The following is a 19,454-nucleotide window of genomic DNA, read 5'->3' on the forward strand; positions in this document are numbered from 1 at the left end:
GAACCCCAGAGATCACTTTGAGTGGTAAACTCCCAACATGCGGAGACATTTCAAATTAGAAAAGTCAGGGGTTAGTTTTTTACAAAAATGTTAAGTAATGTACCTACATAAAAAAAACTGTTTAACTATTTTCAAGCTAAAGGTCATTTTAAAGCTGTCCGAGCCTGAATTGTAGTCCTCTTTGGAGGCACATTTAAAAGTAATTTTGCCGTTTTTATTTGTATCAGTGCATGCAGTTTCACTTGTGCCTCCCACAGTTTCCGTGATGCAGCTTTGTGGATCACCCTTCATCGCCAGTGACGTCACACAGATTTGTGTGCACACATGCCCAGCTGCAAGACCACTCCACCCAGTCTCCTTTTAAAGACATGAAAACAGGGATCACAATATCTCCAGCATGGGGCTTTATTCCTGTGGCAGTGTGCTGTCCTGCACAGACATTGCCCTCTGAGCAAACAAGATTACGCTGATGAACAGAGGCAGGGCTTGTTTACTCCCTGTGTCAAGGTACTTTGGGGGTGACTCACTGTCAGTGAGGAGGAGAAACTTTAGAGATGAGATGCAGCTCTCAGGTATCAGAGGCAATCAAAAGGAAACTTCAGAGTTTCTGTAAACCAAGTTCTCAAATAACTGGGGGTTTTCAGTCATGAATTAATACGTTTGTGGTGCTCTAGCGAGTTTTTACAGCAACAAAAAGGTGTATGTTGGATTGACTCAAAATAGACATCAATATGTTCATGTCTAGCTTTAACTATACTATAGATACCACAATGTTTCAGGAGCCTATATTGTAGGGGAAATAGTTGAAAGACATTGTCAATGAATGACACACACATCCTTATCATGATGCAAATGAGTTGTAATTTGAGAATCCCAACTTCCAATATATAATATATACTGTATATCGATATTATATCGATATTGTGATATGAGATTAGATATTGTCATAGATTTTGGATATCATAATATGGCATAAGTGTTGTGTTTTCCTGGTTTTAAAGGCTGCATTACAGTAAAGTGATGTCATTTTCAGAATTTACCAGACTATTGTAACTGTTCTATTATTTGCATTTACCCACTTAGTCATTATATCCACATTACTGATGATTATTTATCACAAATCTCATTGTGTAAATATTTTGTGAAAGCACAAATAGTCAACATTACAATATCGTGGCGGGATCGATATCGAGGTATTTGGTCCAAAATATCATGATATTTGATTTTCTCCATTTCGCCCAGGCCTATCCCAAATAGACAAATTTTTTTTAATCCTCTACACAACAAAATCAAAGGTTTGAGTTTGTCGGTGCAGCAATTATTCAAAACTATTATGCAATACATGAATCTCATTTCTCAAACCAGTAAAGAATTCTCATGTGGTACTTAAATGCTGCTATACAGGCCAAAGCTTGTTAGAGCAATGTTTATAGTGTCACTACATCTGTACTTCTCACTTTATATAAACATTTTTCATGGACTAGACCAGTTTAGGTCACATACTGTATGATCGTGATGGATGTCGACATGTGTTTGGTCTGCTGTTCATTTGCTGGAGCAAGAGAGATAGCTGTGCGCTTGGTTGGCAGACAGCCATTTAAGAGTGGGCTCCATCTTGACTAAGGATGGCTGATTTCTATCTGGTACTCTGTCATTTTCCACAATGGTTTATCCATTTACCAGAGGCAATACTCCTATAGCTCCCTGAAGTAAGATGGTTATTATTTCATGAACATGCACACAGATACATCATAAAAAAAAAAATCTTGGATGAACAAGACCTCTTTAAATTTTACTCAGGATATTCAGCGGCTTTACAAGAATACAGAGGAACTCCACATGTAGCATCTGGAGATTAAAAGGCAAACAATGTCATTTATTATATATATTCAGCAATATTGTCGTCTTGTGTGTAGCACACTGTGCAACGTCGAGTCTAAAGCATGTAACTTGCAGGCAATAAAAATCTGTTTGGTTCTCTTCCTTTAATAATTGTACCAATTTTGTACAAATTACAGCAAACTAATTCTACAGAAGTCACTCAAAAGCATGTTAGAAATCCTTGACTTTTATCCTTACAAAAAAGTGGTATACTTACATTATAACCTATAGCATCAGGCTGATCTCACAAACTATTTGCAAATGTATACTGTAGAAAATACCCACATTTTGGAGATAAAGTAGTGGAGCTTGTGGACTGAACCAAAGCATTTCTGTTACACAAGCAAAACAATGGGAAAAATCTAAGCCTGTTTACTAAAGATATTCTAACCTGACCACAGCCCCCCAAAAACAGAAATTAAGTAAATAATCTTAAAGGTCCCATATTGTAAAAGGTGAGATTTCCATGTTTTTTTTTTTTTTTTAAATACAAAAGCAGATTGAGGTGCTATTTAAATATTATAAAAGTTTTACAACACTCAATCCACATGGAATTGCACACAGCCTTCAGACACTGCATTCAAATGAGCGGTCAGGACTTTACTACAGTTATTCCCCGGCTGCAATGACGATGCAGAGACTCTGAGAGAGACCTGGAAGCGCTGACCAATCAGAGCAGACTGGGCTTTTTTGGGAGCGGGACTTAAAGTGACAGGTGCTAAAACGGAGTGTATCAGGCAGAGGGTGAATACAGGTATATTCAGACAATATGAGAACAATGATGTGTTTTTTGAACATTAAAGCATGTCACCATGTTCTAGTAGAAACACAATAAACAAGTATGAACCTGAAAATGAGCATAATATGGGACCTTTAAAAAAGTGTTCATGCATGTTGATGCATGCTGTCATTTTTCATATTAAAAATGTTTTTATAGATACAATTCTTACAATTACTTAATTTCTAATTTGATTTGGTTTTACTTGATTAAAATGAAGCCTTCTACATTTGAATTGCATGAAATGTGCTCCATAAATAAAGCTTATTGACTTTCATGTACACTGTACATCATGTCTGCATAACCCTGTAGTGTGAGACCTTTTGCCCACCAGGCGATAATACAGTAGATGTCTGAAGAGATCATGTATTCTACCCTCCTCGGGTTTATCACAGCAGAATGTGAACCATTATGTGTGAGCAGGTGTGTCTGCTCTGTGTAGCACTGTATGAAATGCAGTCATGTTTATGTGCTAGGAAGGGCAGGCTAACTAAACTAGGCCAGAGGGGGGTCGTCTCCATGGTGACAGCAGTAAAAGAGCCGGAAGCACCTGTGTAATGCCAGCTACTTGTAGTGTTTTTTTTTCTTTTCGGGAGTATTATGAAAGCAGAAGTGGTTAAATCCATTAACTGAGTCATAGAAACTGCTGTCTAGGCTTTTACCTTTTCTGATGGTTTTTATTTATTTTTAAAAGGTTGTAATCTTTAACAGCCTTCATAAACCAAAATCATCTTTTATTTTCTGTATTAAAAATCTTTATGAATGTATGTCATGTACGTCATTATCAGCACATACTGTGTGTATATTTGATATTGCAACTACAATTGAATGACTTTCTTTACAATATACTGTAAGTAGAATGGTCTCTGTAAATGATCCTGGAGAAGGATCTCAGCAATAAGACTGCAGTACTTTAGTTCAGGAACTAAAAGTCACAAGCTCATATTTCATATAGTGCATGGAATGGAAAGTATATCCTCCAAAACTTAAAAAGATGCATCTCTCTTGCATTTGGATTCCATGTAGTCATCTTATTTAATGGCCACAAAATGAAGCTTAATGCATCAGCATCATAAAAAGATTGCCACCACAGTGCCTTTAATGCACCTCTCCAGCTTGGGCTTTCTAGTAGATGATCAAAGCTGCTGGGTCTAGCCCTGTAAAAAGCTTGACTCTGGGGGCAAAGGGGGTCCATTGACTCCAGCTACTCTCCTTTGCCTTTGAGGGCCCAACAGGGCTTTCATTTGCTCCTGCTGGCTCACTGCTATTACAAAGAGTAGATGCCCTGCAAGATGCCTGCTATTTTTATAATTGTTAAGTGCAAGGGGACATGTTGTGCTTGGAAACTGCAAAAAAAAGATGTAAATGCTGTCATTTTCTTCATTTTTTTCCAAGATGATTAGTTAGGTGGGATAATAAAAAAATCTACTGAAAGGGCCAGGCTGAAAGAAAACTGCTGTGTCAATTTGACCCCCATTGTGACAATTACTCCAGTGGGACACAGTGATGCTTTTATGCACTGGAGGTAAAAGCACTCTGGAATTTGTTTAGACTAACTAAGATGCTCACATCACATGCTTCATTCACATCACTTTGAATCTGTCTGTACAACAATTACAACTTCAATTTGTCTTTGCACTAAAGCATTTTTTTGTGGCTCACATCTACATCTATAGATTTTGGTTTCCAGACAGACAGATTCTTCAGCATGTTTGAGGATCTGATGATATTTTAGCTTTACTTTGGCAAGATTCCTCAGCGTATCGGTCTAACAAAGCAGCTTGTAAGCACAGCGTTTATTCTTGGAGGAGTGAAAAAACCTGACGTAGTTTTCAGAAATAACAGCACAGTCTTCAAAAGGTGTTTTGTTACCAAGCAACTCGACTGCAACCCTACTTTGACGCAATGCTAATGGTGAAGTTACTCATTAACTAAATAGAGCATGTGACATAGTCCCAACAGACACTGCACAGAGAATAGGACAAGAAAACATTAAAAAAAAAAACTTAATCTGCCTTATCCTCTATAGGAACAAATTGTGATGGGCACAGGGGGAAGGAATTCAAATCTTCTCTCAAGTGGGGGAGCATTGATGAAGCAATGCAGGCAGACGGTTCAACTCTGATCACAACAAACAGACACCTAGAATTATACTTCCTTGTTCAATTTACAGCCAAATGTGCGCCAGAGCAGCATTAAACAAGCATCTGGGTGTTTTGGCTCAGGTTGCCGTCAGCTAGGCGGAGAAATCCCTTTACTTTCCGAGGCTCAGTACAGGGACGCATGAGGCCATCTCACTCAATGTGAAACATAAACTTCCATTTTCATTTGATGGTTACAACTTTATTAATCAACTTTGCTCAATGGTGCAGTTAGTTTATTGTGGAACATTTTATTTAAATTTTTTCATTTAACCAGGTAGGCCGTTGAGAACAGATTCTCATTTGCAACGGTGACCTGGCCAAGAATAAGGCATAAACGTGCAAGACAACATACAGTTTCACATTCAAAACAGTACAAAAATACAAAATACAAGCCGGTGCAAACGTTCAGCATCATACATGGAGGAATTGACTATAATGATATTAACATGAATGTGTTCCTTTACCTAATATTCTCTTTCACACCAGAATATTAATGTAAAAGTAAAATAAGGACAAAGAAATCTCTGATCTAGAACACTGGTTCCCAACTTGCGGGGACCTTCCCAAGGGTCACAAAATAAATTTAATGCGCTGTTCACACTGGCCGCGTAGATTTGCTTTGCATCACTTCTGCAAGTTTGGTCGCTCAAGTTGAAATATTTCAACTCATTTGGATACAAGAATGACACTGCCAATTTGTGTCTTTGCATCGACTTTGTACATGTACGTAATCGCAACGCGCAATTCGTGCAAAACGCAGGCGGTTTGAACACACTGTGAAAGGTCACAAGATGATTAGAAGAAACATATGTCTATATTTTTATTTATGTATCTATTTTTCATAACTTTTCCTAAACTTTGCTTTTTGATTGTTAATTCCTAAAATGAACTACTGTAAGACAAATAAAGTTATGAGAGAGTTATATTTTCTAGTTGTGCGGAGTGTAAATTAAGTTGTTGATTGGCAGAGGAATGTTTATCATTAGAAAGTGTATACTACATATATGACAGATGTTTTTTGATGTTCAGCTGACGTTTTGTGCACTAACTAAATGACTCAAAATTGTGCTAACTTATCAACAAATTACAAATAAATAAATGGAAGTTGATCAATTTCACACTGACTTTATTTCACCTATACGTGCTAAACAGCACGTTTCTTTCCTTTAAAATATTCCTAGAAAATTCGTAAGAATTTATAGACCCTTAAAATAAAGTGTAACCACTACTTGTACATCTCCAGGATTAAGAAATGCATTCTGAGTGAAACACTCAGAGAAGGAAAATAGACAAAGCTTTTTTTTTAAGTGCTCACAAGCCAAACTGGACAAGAATGAGATCCTAAAGCAAAAACCAATAGACAGAACCATTAATCTATTCAGCAAAACACGAAAGTAATTACACATCTGCAAGAAAAGCAACAGAATGTCTTTAATAGCATGCAAACACCTGAGAGGAGCTTATTATGAATTACATGAAGAAATAGAGAAAAACAGCCAAATCAGAAAATCCACGTCTAAGACTGAATGGTTTTTACTAGTCTTACTAATCCATAGGAGAGTTTTTGGCCACAAGCTCTCATATGCAAAGTCACAAACTGAACAGGCATCATCAGTGTGATTGAATTCACCCCTGTGGTCTGTTCAAATATTTCCCTGCCAGATTAAGTTTGCTAAACACACAATTCAGCGCAATTACACTAGCCTCGGCGTCTGTCATTATATCGCTGAGGAGGAGAGATGGGCATAGACCCCAGTGACGATGAGAGCAACTGAATTGCTCCAGAGTCGGCCTATCAATCCATTAGTACTCCAATTCAAAGCAGCCTGCAGGCTGGAGAAGGCCAAACGTCTGCTTTGCTTAGACTTTGGTTCCACTTCAGTGGCACAGAAGGATGGGAGGAAAGGAAGTGTGGAGGCGATGAAAACATGAAGAGAAAGTGATAATTAAAACAAGAATACCACTGAAATGTATTAAAAAAACACTGTCCATGTATCTATGGACTGTTAGCCTGTATTAGGGACAAATGGTAATAGTTTAGCTCACACTCTAATCTGGGATGTCAAGCATAAGCTTCTAATTTAATTATTAGGTGAAAAAGAAAATGGGAAACTATCATATTTAAAACAGTAACAGTACCTCAAAGAAGAATGTGGAGATCAGATAGTGTTTAGAGCGTTACAGTATTTGTGCTCATCTGTTCCGAATGTGCCAAGTCTGTTTGTTCTTCAGGCAGTAAGAGTGGCCTTTATCTAGGCTTTGAATATTTACCAAGCCATAGCTTGAGCCCCCGAAAGGAAAAAAAGCAGCAACCACAGTACCTGAGGAGTGGAAATAGGGATTAGACCCACAGTCTTTTCCTCACACCTACACACAGCCACACCCACCCCACTCAAACGGTTTTACATTTCCCCAAATTCAGATGTTTAAGCCTCCCTGTGGTGTTACATCAAACAAGTGTTGCTTAGTATTGACATTGACTCAGTTTGAAAGTGCCTTGGGCTCAGGCTTCATGATGAGTCACCAGAAGCTGATCTAAGAGCAGTTTGAGAAGCCTGCCCTAGATATTTCACATAGTCGAGGAACAGATTAGAATGCAGCAGCTTTGATCCTGTTAATATGATGCCTCCCATCTTTTCTGTCACCTTTGGTACATGAGACGATTTGCCTTTTCCTGCTAGCAATCAGTGAAGTGGGTCGGGGCTGTGAATCGGTTTTGTTCTCCTCACCATTCATCTGGCTCTCAATCATCAAGTAAAAATGTTATACCCCAGGGGCGATTCTAGGATCAAACCTTTAGGGGGGGGGCTCAGCCCCAAATGAGAATGTGACACGGATATAGTGCATGCAAAAGTGTTAACCCCCCCACCTGCTAAATCAGTAATTTTATTAGCCGATAATCTCGGAGCTAGCTACTGAACAACAACGTCAGCTAACATTGTTTGACACTATCAACACTATGATGGAACTAAACCTGACACTTTATAAGTCACAGTAATAGCGACCAATTTGACACAATGTTCTAACATTCAGCAATTTTAGTTGCTTACGTTTCAATTTGGGTTCTAATCTGCGCCAGTAAATTACCAACTTCTTCTCTGGGGACTACCAACGTTAAACTTCACAACCACACTCCTGCTCTCCCTCTGACAGATTAGATGGAGACTCAGCCAAAAGGCAGGAGTCTGGCACAACCACCTCTGATTGGCCAACACTATGTTCCTGTTAACCCTTTCCTTGACTGGGTTTACAGGTGCATAGCATCGGAGACAGCGACACAGGGTATTACAGCTGTTTCAAGCCCTTTGAACCTGTAATTGTTTGTCCTCTGTCACTAACAGACAAGTTCACAAACTCTAACTCAAAGCACAAAAAAATGAGATCATTAAATAAGGGCATTGGTTTATCAGAAAATAGCAAAAATGTTTACTAGGGCCTTATCTCAAAATGTTGAAATAATTTTTTTTTTTATCCCTGAAACCAGACCAAAAACAAATCACTTGTTCTTTGGCTCATTGCATGACTTTTCAACAAACTTCATTGGAAATCTATGCACAAGTTTTAGAAATGTCATGCCAACAAACAAACAATATAACCTTAATTAATAATCTACTCACATACATACCTGGAGACTCTAACTGCTCTTAACTGCTAATTTATGCTAAATGTCATTTATTTATTAACTGTATAATAACACAATACCATACACAGTCCTATATATATATATATATATATATATATATATATATATATATATATATATATATATATCTATCTGTAGTTTATTGTTGTTTACTGTTTGTTTATTTTTTGTAAAAATATTTAGCTAAACATTTAGTTATTCTTATAATGTATTTTTTCTATACGGTGTTTTTTTATACCTCTTTATTTAAAGAGTGTTTTGTAAGCTGCTAAAATCCAATTTCCTTGCGGGAGTCATCCCAAAAGGATCAATAAAGAGAAGTCTATGTCTAAGTCTAACCTCTTTGGTGAAGGAGATACGGATTGTTTGTCTGCGCTGTAATTATTATTGTATCCTGGAGCGCAGATACATATTTCTTGAATGAAGCGTCTCGGTTTGCCCAGTGAGGTCCAAATATGACAACAATAATAATGTCCAACTGTGAGTTAGTGAACTATTTTAGGCTTGTATCTAGCTTGGTCCCTCTGAAGTATACAGCAGCCATGAAGCTATCTCAAAGCACAAGAAAACCCACCAGGAGTGTGGAAGAAACTTCTACACTGTTGCCTGGACATGACCAGAAAATTGACTCGAAAACGTTTTAAGTCCGTCTCCCAAATAAGCTGCAGAACTAGTACATGTCTCTGCACGTTAGGGGGTCTAACTCAGTCTGCTCTCCGTTTACCACTTCTGGGACATTACATTTCCAAAAACACACCATTCCCTCGGTCGATGTCTGCCAATTAAATGTGAGCTGTAATTTTGACAATGGATGAGGAAGATTTTGTGAGCGAGAAATAAGGTGACTACTTGGGCACATTGGTACTATATGATTACATGCTGCTGTAATAAGAGAAAACAAATCTGATTTCTTAATATAAGGTCGACAGTTGAGTAACTGAATTAAAATTTCACATTTTTAAATCTATTTAACAAGACATTTTAGCCTGCTGTTTCGCATAGCAGATAATACATTTCTTTTCACATTTATTGTTTCACTGTTCCCTATTATTAAAGCAAGACTTGCTTCACTGCAATTATGGTAACTATTTGAAATTCCCACAGTTTTATTATTACGTATGCCAACTTTTGGAACTTAATTAATGATTTTGACAGCGCTGCAAAGACACCAGAAGTGTGTTTGACAGCTAAGCTCATACAATATCAATGAGCTACACATTCTCTTCTCAAGGGAGAGAAGCGAGCAGGGTCTGTCTTTTGTATTTGTCATATCTCCTCCAGCCCATGGTGACCGCAATGTGTCTCAGACACTTTGGCTCACAAAGGACAGATCGAAACCAAGGAGCCAATGGAATTTGAGCATTGTGGGAAATGGCTTCCCTGTGGCCATTTTGAACACGCCAGGCCATCTTCCCCCATGTGTTGTCTTCTCTTAAGCTTAACCAGAGGTGATTTTCTTTTGCTCTCTCTCATCATGTAAGGATCATGGAGCTGCACTGACAGAAACAAGCTACCCCAACTGTTGGTTAATAAACAGTGCGTGGCAGTCGCGAGCACACGCCAGAGTTACTGAGAAACTGTTCTGCACACAACATACCAACCACACAGTTGCAAGAAACACTGAGAAAGGTGCACTCCAGCAGGATTGCAAAAAAGATAAGTGTGGATTTTTCTAATTTAGTTTTTGTTTTGAATTTGGTCCCTAAGTTTGGATCATAATGCCTTTGCTTCCTCTTTGAAATTTTTTAAGTGCTTGGTGTCTTATTTAGGAGTTTATTTTTAAGATATCTAATGGTTGGAATGGGGAGGATTTGGGTGGTTTTGGTGTGATGGAGAGCTTTTGTCTATCAGTATGTATGTATGTTTGTGATGTATGGTTTTCTTTAGGTCCCCGCAAGTTGTTTTGTTAACTGTCTTGTCTAATGGTGAATGTACTGTATAATTTTGCTCTTATGGACCCCCTCAAAAACAAGATGTTACATCTCAAGGGTTATTCCTAATAAAGAATTCCAATTAAATTTCCAGTATTTCATTTAATTTATACATAATCCCCCCCTTAGTCTTTTTTATTTTGGTTACTTATTTTTTATGTATCTATATGTTTCCTTATCTTCTTCAAGGTTGATTATATTCTCTTGTGTGTATTTGACTGAATGTACATCCTCTACGAGACATTGTATGCTTAGGTTTGTAAGTTCTTCAATCAAAAAAACACTGTTGCAAGAAAATAAATATATATATATATAGACGATATTGACAAAATGTGATATTGCAATATTGATTCTGAATATTGCGATATCGATATTAATTTCAATATTTTTAAACATGTAAAATTACAAAAGTTACGGGAAAACGCATCAAAATAGATTCATAACAAATTAAACAAGGTTTATTTCAACTGACTGTCATATTGGACTGGTACAACATGAATAAATAAATAACCATGTCTACAGAACAGGACATGTTTAAAATAAATAAACAGGATACAACTTTTCTTTTGCTTCTCCGATTTGTTCCGTTTTGTTGTCTCTATCAATTTCTTCACTTACACTGTCACTCTGTCGAAATATGCACACAAATGGTATGCTCCATAGGGTTTGTCACGTAGTGGACCCATGCGCCAATGAAACATGATCATTATAGCGTTTCAAGTGGGCTTGACGGGACGCAGCGCTCCAAAAAATAAACAAAAAATTGCATACTTATTGCGACACTTTCGATATATTGCAATAACGATATTGAGTTGATATATCTTGCACCCCTAGATATAATATTGCACAACGTGATATTGCGATAGCAATACTGAGTCGATATACTGTATCTTGCACCCAGTTTTGTCAGGTTAGCTTCTACTTTATTAGGAAAACATTGAGTACACCTACAACGTTGCTTATAGTCCGTTATCACACAGGAAAAAAACGTGAGTGTGCATAACTAAAGCAGGTATGGTAGCTTAAAGTTCAACCAGGAAAGTGGGCTGGAAAGTGTGGTATGATCTTCAGATGGGACAGTTTGGGTTGATGATTTTACCGTTAGCCTTCCTTTTCTCTTCAAAATAAATTGACTAATTTGGGGGTTTGCTAAAAATAAAACTCAATCTGACAGCTTGTGTTTCTTGCCCTTTCAGACTTATTTGTTGCAATGCTGCCTTGTTCCAAGATCTTAATTAATTAAGACAGAATTATCAGCACCAATGCCAGAAGCTGGGGGGAAAAAAACCAACCTCTAATAAACCATACTTTTCCTTAAACACACACAACCTTGCAAAGTGATGCTGCTACTGTAAGTAATGCTTGATTTAAAATCTATCCCATTTGTTTTTATTATGTGTACATCATTTTCCATTGTCATTATTTAACATGTTTAACACATAACCTTTCTATCATTTCAAAATAAAACCAATTTTAAAATCTGTCTGTAGAAAAAGCATCTCTGGATTCTGTATCCCAGCACTATTGTCCTTTGGATAATGAGGCTGGATGAATAGCTGGCTTAAGTGAGCAATAATTAGCAATAAAACTACCCATACTGCCTCCCACGTGAAACATAACCAGAGCAACTGAGGGTTATTGATTGTTTGACTAATTATTTAAACTGGTTCAAAATAAGTCTGCTCATGTTACACACTTTACTATGACTATGACCATGCAGGATATTCTCTAGTATACATTTACTCTTTTAGATAAAGATTATGAAACAGTTACCATAATGCCTCATTCATTCTTATATCACAAGTTAAAAAGTTAAGGTTATATATTCTGCAGTAGATTTTCTTTCTTTTTCCATTTGTCTGGAAGTATTTAAATTTGGCAAATAAAAGTATCTTGTGTCATTTCCCCAATTATAGGATATTATGTATTAACTTGGCTTTCATAATGTGGATAATACATCAAATAAAGAACTACAGTTTTTTTTCTGTCAGAAATTCCTAAGTCTGCAAGTGACATGAAATTGTGTCTGCCTGGTGTCACCCCACCATTATCGAATAGCCGGCTTACATTGGTTCAATGAGCAAGGCAGGAAATGAAATAGCAGCACAGCTAGATTAAAAAGGGGAACAGGCAGTGCTGTCAGCCCCTTTGAAAAGGAAACATGGCTGAATACTAACCATGACAGTGGAGGAGGATTTCATTTTGTGGTACCAATGACAAGTTAAAAGACTGAGTGTGACTGACAATGGTCCAGTCAGATCTGGGAAATATTCAATTCAATTTTATTTATAGTATCAAATCATAACAAGAGTTATCTCAAGACACTTTACAGATAGAGTAGGTCTAGACCACACTCTACAATTTAGACCCAACAATTCCAGTAATTCCCCCAAGAGCAAGCATTTAGTGTGACAGTGGCGAGGAAAAACTTCCTATTAGGGAGAAACATCGGGTGGTGAGGAAAAGTTCCTTTTAGGGAGAAACCTCGGACAGACCCAGGCTCTTGGTAGGTGGTGTCTGACGGTGCCGGTTGGGGGTGTGATGAACAGCAATATGAATGAAAAACTATGAATGTCCTTATGAAGCAAGTAATGATAAATTGTTATAAAAAAACTGCAGATCAACTTCACTTCTACTCCATTACTACCCAGTTGGTTTGGCCTGTTTTACGTTTTAAATAATTCACTTTGCTACCAGACACAACAATGATTAGGTTTTGCTGAAGCTTTATAATTAGAAAATCTTAATTAAGAACATATCTGTCACCTCTGATTAGATCTTTGGGCCTTTCTTCACATATATGAATAAGGTCAAACCTAACTAAGGATATCATGATCTTAATCAACATCTTTACAACCGATTTGATACCATTTGCATTGGTGTGATTATGTCTTTTATCTCAATGAGCAATAAAGAAACAAGAGTATACAGCCATGCTAGTAGCTCAGTGAGGCTGTACTTAGGCACAGTGGTGCTTTGAGCTACATTAATAACGTCAGCATGCAAGCAGACTCCAAATGACAATGCTAACATGCTGACTCTTTAGCAGACATAGGGCCCTATCTTGCACCCGGTGCAGCGCAGCACAAAGCCCTACGCAAGTGTCTTTGCTGGTTTAAGACTGACGCAGTTGTCAATTTCCCGTCCCGCCCCCAGTCCTGCTACAGACCGTCGAGAAAGACAGGTTTAGAGCAATAATTAAAACACTAGATTTAAGATGCCTTGCCTCGCTGAAATACTTCCGCCAAACTACTACTGTTATTCAAACACAGAAGCGAGCTGACAGCGGAGCTACGTTCGGTCGCCCACTTTTCTACAACATAACGTTACCTGTGGCCAAGGTAGTGTTTATACAGCTATCTTAAGTTACAACTATTTTGTTTTGAAAAGGAAACAATGTTAAAGTTATTGGTATGTATGTGTATTTATCTAATTTAAGTTTATTTTACTACTTTGCAATTTGCACAATAAAAATAGTTTAGATTCTGCATTACACTTCATATAAAGAGCCAAGCAAACCTGTTAGCAATCAAAGCTTTTAGTAAACATGATGACACTGAATTGTTTTTTTATATATGTACTGTATGTTCTCCTGACAGAAGAATAAGCCATTATAAACTTAAAATATTTTGATACAAATTTGTGGTCATACCGCCCACCACTACACTAAAACTACCTTTTTCTTTTTTTAAATGTCTTGATAATTAGTTTGGTATACGTGATGAAAAAATAAATCAAGATTTGCATAACAACAAAGTTGTGATTCTGGAAGCACTTAAGGCTCGTCTTTTATTCACAAAGATAATTTGGGTTAAAGCATTTCTGGTCTTTTGTTTTGTTTTTATTGTGGACCACAGGGAAAACAGGGGATTAGTGATACGGTAGCAGACCATTCTTTCTGGGGATTATCAGTGAACATGTAGCAAATTTAAAGAAGGGATAAAAAGCTGTAGGCAATGACTTCAATTGGGCAATGTGTTGAACAATAAATAGTACACTGGGATTTTAACCCAATCATATGGCATGGAGGATGATTAATATGCCTGCTAATGGGCGGAGGCTGAGACATCTCTGGATGTGAGATCAGGTATGAGGCGTAAACAGCAGTGAACACTGGCAAGTGAAGGTGGGAAGTGCGCAGTGTATCAATCACTGGTGACAGCTGGGACAGACGCAGGGAGGTTCATCATCAAGAGAGGAGTGGGTGCTCCACTACGTCAAATCAGACTAATGCTAATTAGTCATTTCTGCACATCTATGCTTCTAACCGAGACCAAGCCAAACTAGGTGTGTAACGGTACACAGAAGTCACGGTTCGGTGGGAGTTCAGTGTAGCGGAAAAACAAACAAATGCATAAGAATCCCTTTCTTCTTTATTTTTTTTATTAAGTGTGCAAGTGCAAGTGTCAAAGACATTTTGTCCACTGGTAAACTATTTTATTATAAAAAATACGTAACATTCCAAACACTTCTGTATTACACTGTACAGGCACTTAACACATGCTTTCCCAAAAAACAAGAGGTCACAATAGGCTATAAATCTAAAAAGCATCTCCTGTGCTGAAAATAAGAAAAATATGAGTTGCTTTCTCCTCATGCCGGTGATTGGCACATCTGGGTGATGCATTAACATGTTTGATGTATTTTCATTCACATAACGTTGCTCTTCAACGGGGAAGCAACGGCAACACACCATCCAGCTTTCTCTCCGTAGCTAACTGGGAACACACGGGTGGGTATTTCAGCTGCAGCATTGAATTTGCACACACCATAGTGTGACTGACTCGCACGCTTCAGCACATGTTGCTAACGACGTACGGCTAACAGTTTCCAGGCGGAACTCGTTTGTGAACTTTTGATTCGCATTACGTGCATCATCTACTGCAGAAGCTACTTTTCTGTTTTAAAGTTGGCAACACAAAAGAAATGTTAGATTGAAGCATACAATATAAACAGAAAAAGAGTAGAACGGACATTCCCATTCAAATCAGCATAGCAGGATGGTCAGAGCCAATAGCCATTGCAAACAACTGTGACCACTGTAGCAGACAACAGTCTCTTTCCATGTCAGATACTCTCACATTCTCTGAGTAAATACAATGGTGAATTCTTCAAGCCGAGCCCAATTGGGCCCAATGCGTATAGGACCAGCCACCAGATGGTTTTTCCTGTGAGGTTGCCTCCCAGGCCTGATAACAGGGGAGGATCCTGGCTTCCTTTATCTAAGTGAGTTTGTTCTTTTCTAAAAGTGTCCATTCAATAAAAGGTCTTTAATGTGGGTCTCAATCTGACACCTTATCTGGGTCCACTTTGCCCTAGGTGATCCTACAGAAGCGGTTTCTGCTGACATCACAGTAATGTTTGACTGAAGTCCAGTGTAAGAAAGCAAAATTCATAAAGAACTGTATTGGCTACTGGCAAGTTGGCCTACATATGTAAAACTTTATTTGTTGCACACAGAGCACAAACCTACACCATGTTATTTTATCCACACCATCCTTACTGCCGTTTTGTCTGCAAATTCAATGCAATTAACCAAGCTTCATCATAAGGATGCAACACTATTTATGATTTATCACAGTTGAAAAATGTTTAATCACACTGACTGCAGTGTTAAGCCAGTGTTTGTTTCGGGTACATTTCAATTTTCATGAAGTCTATTTCATTTTCATCACTCCTTTGGAGGTTTTTGGTAACTGTCAAATGTCATAATACCTGCCGTCTGACCTCCATGTTTGAAATGTGTTTTGAGTATAATGTCAAGCTTCTCTGTCTCACAGTACTTAATGTAGACTAAGGAAAATCAGTACACAGGTACTCAAGTAGGGCTGCACTATATGATGAAAATATGCAATAACGTTGTTGAATATCGCTTGCGATAAATAAACAGATATCAAAGTGTACCCAGTTCTGCATTTCGGCTGCTTTCAGCATTCTGCTAAAATACAACAAATTGCTTGTTGAATTTAAAACAAATAAAAGGACTTTCTAACATTCTAACATTGAATTGAATATAAAAGGCACCACTAAAACATTTTAACGTGCAGTTTTCTGCTTATATTTTCTTTCAACTAACACAAAAAGCTATGAGTGTCTCTTATTGTGATAAGTTGCAGCCTTTTCGCGATGTGTTTATTGCGGCAGTTGATATTGCGAGGACAATAAAAAAAACGATATATTGGGCAGCCCTTAACTTAAGTGTGTTCTGGGAGAGCTAACACCAGTGTGAAAATATTGCCTCTGCTACATTTCTATTTGTTATGTATTTCCATGCTTTATGTTCCTTTGTTGCCAACCCTGTGCTGGTTTGTTAAGGTAATTTCAGCCCCAAAGCTCCTCTTAAAGTCCAGTCCAGTCTACTGATTAAAGAATGAATACAAATGTGGACTATTAGTACATCATGTATAGAAAAGGCTAATGCCTCTTCTCCTCTTGACTGAATGGTCACTCCAGTCCTTCTGATCACAGCTGACTTCACTCCATTGAATTAGCACACAGCCTTCTGGGCAACTGGCTCAGGGGCCATGTTGGAGCCTCAGTGGTGAATATTAGATTGCACGCCTCCAGATCTCATTAAAGGAAGCAACAGGACAATGTCTGCATCTCAAATGAGACCATAGGCCATCAAGCATCCTGACTCCCTGTTGGATTTACTGATTTGATTGATATTGTGTGTGTGTGTGTGTGTGTGTGTGTGTGTGTGTGTGTGTGTGTGTGTGTGTGTGTGTGTGTGTGTGTGTGTGTCAGGGTATAACAAGAGGGTAAGATGTCCTTTTTCAATAAAATATAATTAGGCTGCTTTTACAAATTATACAATCGGGGAAAGATAGGAATTTGAGTTTGTGTCGCATGTTATAAATTGCCTACATTATTCTGTCCATTAATACACAGGTCATATGATAGATTTAATGAAGAGGCTATTGGCTAGACACTCACAATATCTTCAGTTAGAGGGGTTTCTTCCTTTCCTGTCCTCCTTTCCAAATGGCAGTTCACTGAAAAACAAATATCATGGTGTCAGTGTCCATAAGCATAAAAACATCTGCCTTAAAGATGTAAAGACAACATCATAAAACATGCCAATGATTCAACCAGTATACTCCAGACACACTGCTTGGTAAAATGTACTGTACTGAAATGTGTCAAATGAGTCCAAAAGTGGGCCAGTGCAGTTTTTTTTATAACAAAGATGTCCAGTATTAGCTTTAATTATTATCTAAAGTTTTAGATAACTAATTATGCCTGAAGGCAGGACTTTTACAGTGGTTAAACAGTAGTTATTAATTAATACAGTTTAGTACCACGAACAATTTCCCAAAGTCCACTATTAAGTTAAAAGAAGTAGGCTGATACTCCAGAGAGGTAGCATGCTAGCTGATAGGCCATTCACTGTAATTATACTTCTCCCCTCAGTATGAAACCAATAGTTATTGGACTGAGAAAACCTTTTTCACCCTTTTAATTGTGCATGTATTATTATAGCAAACCATCTAAATATTATTGATGGACGTTATAACAGGTGATTTAGACTCAAACAAAATGTAAATTTAGCATGAGATTTGAGCTGATAAAGCCAAAGTCTCTCAATTTTTTTTAATCTAAATAATTCTTTCTAGAAAGAAGTGTTGAATTGTGGCAGTGTGAGAAAAATGATCATTTTCGAGCTGAGGTGATCTCATCAATCACGAAATAAGAGCATAATCTCATCCATAACAGACAGATGGGACACTTTGTGAATATTGCTTCTTTCTTTATCATGTAGCATTTCACCTTCCAAAATCAATTCTACCACACAAATGACTCACATAACATTCTTCTTTTGGCCTACAGTACCTTAGGAGCACAGTTTGTGTGAAATTGGGTAGAAATAATTAAGCTTCGATCAGTCAGTTTAAGTTTCAGCCACTATAATGGAAAATTGGCTTCAACCCAACCTTAATTCTCTATTTTAAAAAGGGAGACATAGCATGCTCATTTTCAGGTTAAAGGGTAACTACCGTTTTTTTCAACCGGGAAACAGTAGTTACCCTTTAATACTTGTATTTGGGGTTTCTACATGTCTACATGCTTTAATGTTTAATGTTCAAAAATCATATTTTTTTTTTTTTCATACGGTCTGTCTGAATATACCCGTATTCACCCTCTACCCAAAATGATCCATCGCAGCGCCTATTTCTTGTATACACTTTTCACAATCGTACAAAGCCCTGATGGCTCGTTTAAAAGGAACCATTTCTGAATATGGGCTGTGTGCATTTCTCTATGGATTGGGCGTTTTGATAACTTCACAGTATTGATATAGCACCTCGACCTGCTTTATAATAAAAAAAAGACATGGAAATCTCCTGTTTACAATATAAAATGTATTTTCTTGACAGAAATTGGTGGTCTGATTTGCAGACAGCAGATGACAAACAATGACGCAGTAATACATAACATGTGTTGGACCACTTTAATGGGTTCAAAGGACAGACATACTATTGTGAATCAGAGGTAAGACATAACCATTTAATCTTGGAGAGAGGTCATGAATTTTAACTCTATTCTGGTGTCATAGTGTTTCTTAATTGGCCCTTGCAAGTATACTGCTGTTCAAGAGAAATCTGGGAATATTATTTGATGTAAGGAAGCCAGCCCTTCAGAGAGGTGAGGTGTTACCCTACTAAAATTAGATGTAAGTGGGGTGACCAATATCACATCGTGCCAGGGGGTGTAAAATTTGCAAGGCAGACCAGCAGAACTGAAAACTGCGATGAAGCAAACTTTCAGCCATATGTCAAAAAGTTTTCAAATTTCTTTTATGAAATGTACAAGTCACAATAAAAAAAAACAATTTTCCTGCTAACATGTGGATAAAAGCAACATATCACAATATTTACCAATCACTTATTCTCTGGATAGAAAAATACTGGTGGGGAGAGAGAGAGAGAGAGAGAGAGAGAGAGAGAGAGAGAGAGAGAGAGAGAGAGAGAGAGAGAGAGACAGAGAGGACGGAGGACGTTTTGTCCATTGATTGTTAATAGCAGGCCTGCGCTGGTACCGTTTTTCTGCTGTCTTCCAAAAGATGATGCTGTGAA

The 19,454-nt window shown here is 37.7% G+C and overlaps 1 protein-coding gene across 3 annotated transcripts in view; it reads right to left on the minus strand.

Moving 5' to 3' along the window:
* The window catches only part of syt1a (synaptotagmin Ia), a 216,405-nt gene that overhangs the window by 131,017 nt on the left and 65,934 nt on the right, over positions 1-19,454 (minus strand). For all 3 annotated transcript variants that reach the window (XM_028570627.1, XM_028570628.1, XM_028570626.1), the window contains exon 2: positions 17,314-17,372. The gene's annotated coding sequence lies outside the window, so the exon portion shown is untranslated. The remainder of the gene's footprint in view (positions 1-17,313; positions 17,373-19,454) is intronic.

This window comes from Perca flavescens, chromosome 23 (genome assembly GCF_004354835.1).
Source record: "Perca flavescens isolate YP-PL-M2 chromosome 23, PFLA_1.0, whole genome shotgun sequence".
Lineage (NCBI taxonomy): Eukaryota > Metazoa > Chordata > Actinopteri > Perciformes > Percidae > Perca > Perca flavescens.